The 6,000-nt window shown below is 44.7% G+C and overlaps 1 pseudogene; it reads left to right on the forward strand.

The window, feature by feature from the left end:
• The window catches only part of LOC123101704 (uncharacterized), a 28,089-nt pseudogene extending 22,800 nt beyond the window's left edge, over positions 1–5,289 (forward strand).
• Positions 5,290–6,000: the final 711 nt, after the last annotated feature.

Below are 6,000 nucleotides of genomic sequence, written 5' to 3' on the forward strand. Positions count from 1 at the left end.
GATATGGTGCGATCTATGATGTCTCTCACTGATTTACCGCTATCGTTTTGGGGTTACGATTTAGAGACAGCTGCATTCATGTTAAATAGGGCACCATGTAAATCCGTCGAGATGACACCTTATGAACTGTGGTTTGACAAGAAACCCAAGTTTTCGTTTCTTAAAGTTTGGGGCTGCGATGCTTATGTGAAAAAGCTTCAACCTGATAAGCTCGAACCCAAATAGCAGAAATGTGTCTTCATAGGATACCCAAACGAGACTGTTGGGTACACCTTCTATCACAGATCCGAAGGCAAGGTATTTGTTGCTAAGAATGGATCCTTTCTAGAGAAGGAGTTTCTCTCGAAAGAAGTGAGTGGGAGGAAAGTAGAACTTGACGAGGTAATTGTACCTTCCCCCTTATTGGAAAGTAGTTCATCACTGAAATCAGTTCCAGTGATTCCTACACCAGTAAGTGAGGAAGCTAATGATGATGATCATGAAACTTCTGATCAAGTTACTACCGAACCTCGTAGGTCAACCAGAGTAAGATCCGCACCAGAGTGGTATGGTAATCCTGTTCTGGAAGTCATGTTACTTGACCATGACGAACCTACGAACTATGAGGAAGTGATGATGAGCCCAGATTCCGCAAAATGGCTTGAAGCCATGAAATCTGAGATGGGATCCATGTATGAGAACAAAGTGTGGACTTTGGTTGACTTGCCCGATGATCGGCAAGCCATAGAAAATAAATGGATCTTCAAGAAGAAGAGCGACGCTGACGGTAATGTTATTGTCTACAAAGCTCGACTTGTTGCAAAAGGTTTTCGACAAGTTCAAGGAGTTGACTATGATCAAACCTTCTCACCTGTAGCGATGCTTAAGTCCGTCCGAATCATGTTAGCAATTGCCACATTTTATGATTATGAAATTTGGCAAATGGATGTCAAAACTGCATTCCTTAATGGATATCTTAAAGAAGAGTTGTATATGATGCAACCATAAGGTTTTGTCAATCCAAAAGGTGCTAACAAAGTGTGCAAGCTCCAGCGATCCATTGATGGACTGGTGCAAGCCTCTCGGAGTTGCAATATACGCTTTGATAGTGTGATCAAAGCATATGGTTTTATACATACTTTTGGAGAAGCCTATATTTACAAGAAAGTGAGTGGGAGCTCCGTAGCATTTCTAATATTATATGTAGATGACATATTGTTAATCGGAAATGGTACTGAATTTCTGAATAGCATAAAAGGATACTTGAATAAGAATTTTTCAATGAAAGACCTCGATGAAGCTGCTTATATATTGGGCATCAAGATCTATAGAGATAGATCAAGACGCTTAATTGGACTTTCACAAAGCACATACCTTGATAAAGTTTTGAAGAAGTTCAAAATGGATCAGGCAAAGAAAGGGTTCTTGCCTGTATTACAAGGTGTGAAGTTGAGCCAGACTCAATGCCCGACTACTGCAGAAGATAGAGAGAAAATGAAATGTGTTCCCTATGCTTCAGCCATAGGCTCTATCAGGTATGCAATGCTGTGTACCAGACCTGATGTGTGCCTTGCTATAAGTTTAGAAGGGAGGTACCAAAGTAATCCAAGAGTGGATCACTGGACAGTGGTCAAGAACATCCTGAAATACCTGAAAAGGACTAAGGATATGTTTCTCGTATATGAAGGTGACAAAGAGCTCATCGTAAATGGTTACATCGATGCAAGCTTTGACACTGATCCGGATGACTCTAAGTCACAAACCAGATACGTGTTTTTACTAAATGGTGGAGCTGTCAGTTGGTGTAGTTCCAAGCAGAGCGTCGTGGCGGGATCTATGTGTGAAGCGGAATACATAGCTGCTTCAAAGCAGCAAATGAAGGAGTCTGGATGAAGTTGTTCATATCCGATCTAGGTGTCATACCTAGTGCATCGGGTCCAATGAAAATCTTTTGTGACAATACTGGAGCAATTGCCTTGGCAAAGGAATCCAGATTTCACAAGAGAACCAAGCACATCAAGATACGCTTCAATTCCATCGGCGATCAAGTCAAGGAGGGAGACATAGAGATTTGCAAGATACATACAGATCTGAATGTTGCAGACCCGTTGACTCCATGGGTGTTAGAATCATTACAATGTAATCTAGATTATTGACTCTAGTGCAAGTGGGAGACTGAAGGAAATATGCCCTAGAGGCAATAATAAAGTTGTTATTTATATTTCCTTATATCATGATAAATTTTTATTATTCATGCTAGAATTGTATTAGCCGGATACTTAGTACATGTGTGAATACATAGACAAACAGAGTGTCACTAGTTTGCCTCTACTTGACTAGCTCATTGAACCAATGATGGTTATGTTTCCTAACCATAGACATGAGTTGTCATTTGATTAATAGGATCACATCATTAGAGAATGATGTGATTGACTTGACCCATCCATTATCTTAGCACGGTGATCATTTAGTTTGTTGCTATTGCTTTCTCCATAACTATACATGTTCCTATGACTATGAGATCAAGCAACTCCCGAATACCGAAGAAACACTTTGTGTGCTACCAAACATCACAACATAACTGGGCGATTATAAAGGTGCTCTACAGGTGTCTCCGATGGTATTTGTTGAGTTGGCATGGATCAAGATTAGGATTTGTCACTCCGATTGTCGGAGAGGTATCTCTGGGCCCTCTCGGTAATGTACATCACAATAAGCCTTGCAAGCAATGTAGCTAATGAGTTAGTTACGAGATGTAGCATTACGGAACGAGTAAATAGACTTGCCGGTAACGAGATTGAACTAGGTATTGAGATACCGACGATCGAATCTTGGGCAAGTAACATACCGATGACAAAGGGAACAACGTATACCATTATGCGGTTTGACTGATAAAGATCTTCATAGAATATGTAGGAACCAATATGAGCATCCAGGTTCCGCTATTGGTTATTGAACGGAATTGAGTCTCGGTCATGTCTACATAGTTCTCGAACCCGTAGGGTCCGCACGCTTAACGTTCGGTGACGATCGGTATTTTGAGTTTATGTGTTCTGATGTACCGAAGGTAGTTCGGAGTCCCAGATTTGATCAAGGACATGACGAGGAGTCTCGTAATGGTCGATACACAAAGATTGATATATTGGAAGCCTATGTTTGGACATTAGAATGGTTCCGAGTAGTTCGGGCATTTTTCCGGAGTATCGGGAGGTTACCGAAACCCCCCGGGGAGTATATGGGCCATATTGGGCCTTAGTGGAATAGAGTAGAGGGAAAGGAAAAGAGGGAGGCGCGCCCCCAAGCCCAATACGAATTGGGAGGGGGGGCCGGCCCCCCTTTCCTTCCTCCCTCTCTCCTCCTTCCTTCCTCTCCTACAATCCTACTCCTACTTGGAAGGGGGGAATCCTACTCCCGGAGGGAGTAGGACTCTCCTAGGGCGCACCATAGAGAGGGCCGACCGTCCCCCTCCTCGACTCCTTTATATACGGGGGAGGGGGAACCCCATGGACACACAAGTTGATCATTGATCTTTTAGCCGTGTGCGGTGCCCCCTTCCACCATAATCCACCTCGGTTATATCTTAGCGGTGCTTAGGCGAAGCCCTGTTCCGGTAGTATCATCATCACCGTCATCACGCCGTCGTGCTGACGAAACTCTCCCTCGAAGCCCTACTAGATCGTGAGTTCACGGGACGTCACCGAGCTGAACGTGTGCAGATCGCGGAGGTGTCGTACGTTCGGTACTAGGGATCGGTCGATCATGAAGACGTACGACTACATCAACTGTGTTGTCATAACGCTTCCGCTTACGGTCTACGAGGGTATGTGGAAGACACCCTTCCCTCTTGTTGCTATGCATCACCATGATCTTGCGTGTGTGTAGGAATTTTTTTGAAATTACCGCGTTCCCCAACAAAACCAAACTGATAATTCGAAGAGACTTGCAAAGATAACCAATCATACATAAAAGATTTCAGAGAAGAATCAAATATTGTTCATAGATAAACTTGATCATAAACCCACAATTCATCGGATCTCGACAAACACACCGCAAAAGAGTTACATCAAATAGATCTCCAAGAAGATCGAGGAGAACATTGTATTGAGATCCAAAGAGAGAGAAGAAGCCATATAGCTAATAACTATGGACCCGAAGGTCTGAGGTAAACTACTCACACATCATCGGAGAGGCTATGGTGTTGATGTAGAATCCCCCCATGATCAATGCCCCCTCCGGCGGAGCTCCGGAAAAGGCCCCAAGATGGGATCTCTTGGGTGTTTCGTGGTGCTCCTGGATGTTTTCGCTGTATATGGATATATATATAGGAGGAAGAAGTAGATCGGTGGAGCCACGAGGGGCCCACGAGGGTGGAGGGCGCACCTATGGGGGTAGGCGCCCCCCTGCCTCGTGGCCTCCTCGTTGATTTATTGACGTCCACTCCAAGTCCCCTGGATCACGTTTGTTCCAAAAATAACTCTCCCGAAGGTTTCATTCCGTTTGGATTATGTTTGATATTCCTTTTCTGCGAAACACTGAAATAGGCAAAAAGCATCAATTTGCACCGAGCCTTGGGTTAGTAGGTTAGTCCCAAAAATAATATAAAAGTGTATAAATAAGCCCATTAACATCCAAAACAGGTAATATAATAGCATGGAACAATCAAAAATTATAGATATGTTGGAGATGTATCACAGACGTGGTCTTCGCTTTCAAAGGGAAGGTTTTCTGGGCCGACATCCTGCATGGTGCCATTGTCTGCGACATGATCTCCGCCGGTACCAGGGACGATGACCACGTGGAGCTGGACTTCATCCATCTCTCCCTGAGGAGTGCCAAGGGCGTGACTTCTGGAACAGTTGCCCCAACCCCAAGGAGCATCACACCATGGGCCCAGTCAGGGACTCCATAAAGTTCATCTCCATCATCACTGCCGACGGTGAGACCCCCTGTGACAACACACGCCCTACCAATGTCGTGCTGCGGAGATGGACTCTGGTGCCAGATCTTCGCTTTTGGACGAGAGACGACGACATGGAGCTGCCCTTGACGTTGCTCCTGGAATCAGAGGCCTACAAGCGCCAGGGGCTACCGCTTGCAGTGCTGCAGCACCCATATCTGAAGCCTAACCAGGAGGGTGTCATCTACCTCTCGCTGGGAGATTACTACGTCGACAAGAGAAGAAGGCCACAACTATGCATGAAGGTCGAGTATCTGATCAGCATCGACATGCGCAAGAAGTCTCTCCTGTCCCACAGCCACATCAAAGATGGATTCACACTGCCGAAAGGAAAAATGAATCATCTGCTATAAATGGTACTTTGAATCTGAATTTATTACTATTTACTACTCCTATATGATGTTATTTAAGCACATCCTATTAGTGTATTTGGAAACCAACTGATGATTCTAGTTATACTAGTATTCATATATAGCTCATCTTTTAAGTATTTCGCAACCAAGTGATAATTCTAGTCTAGTTAGCAGAATTGTCAATCATTTGCGGCCCATGGGTAGAGGACTGTATAAGACTTGATCTGGAGGTCTTTGAGGGTAACACAAGATCATGTCCTTCATCCTCCCCTTTGTCTCTCCTCCCAAGGGAAAAGGCGGCTAGGTTTTCGCCTCTCGGTGGCGGCGCGCCGACTTGCCTCGTCTCTTGTGGTCTTAGGGCCATAGGGGCACGTGCATTCCAACCCTTGTCGGCGAGAGGACTTCATTTTTAGATGTTTCTTAAAGTTTTGTTAGGTTTGTGGACGGTGGCGGCACCCTGATGATGGAATAAAATTCTCCCCTCCTAGCCCCTGTCCTGATAGTGCTTTTAGCATCGTCGGAGGGTGTGTGAAGGTGCGTCTCCAGTGGATCTTGTAAGATTCGGTCGGTGGTTGCTACCTCTTGAGCACTGCGTTGGTTTTTCCTTGAAGAGGAAAGGGTGGTGCAGCAAAGTAGCGTAAGTATTTCCCTCAGTTTTTGAGAACCAAGGTATCAATCCATTAGGAGACTACACGCAAGTCCCTCGTACCT

Source organism: Triticum aestivum, chromosome 5A, assembly GCF_018294505.1.
Source record: "Triticum aestivum cultivar Chinese Spring chromosome 5A, IWGSC CS RefSeq v2.1, whole genome shotgun sequence".
Classification (NCBI taxonomy): Eukaryota; Viridiplantae; Streptophyta; class Magnoliopsida; order Poales; family Poaceae; genus Triticum; species Triticum aestivum.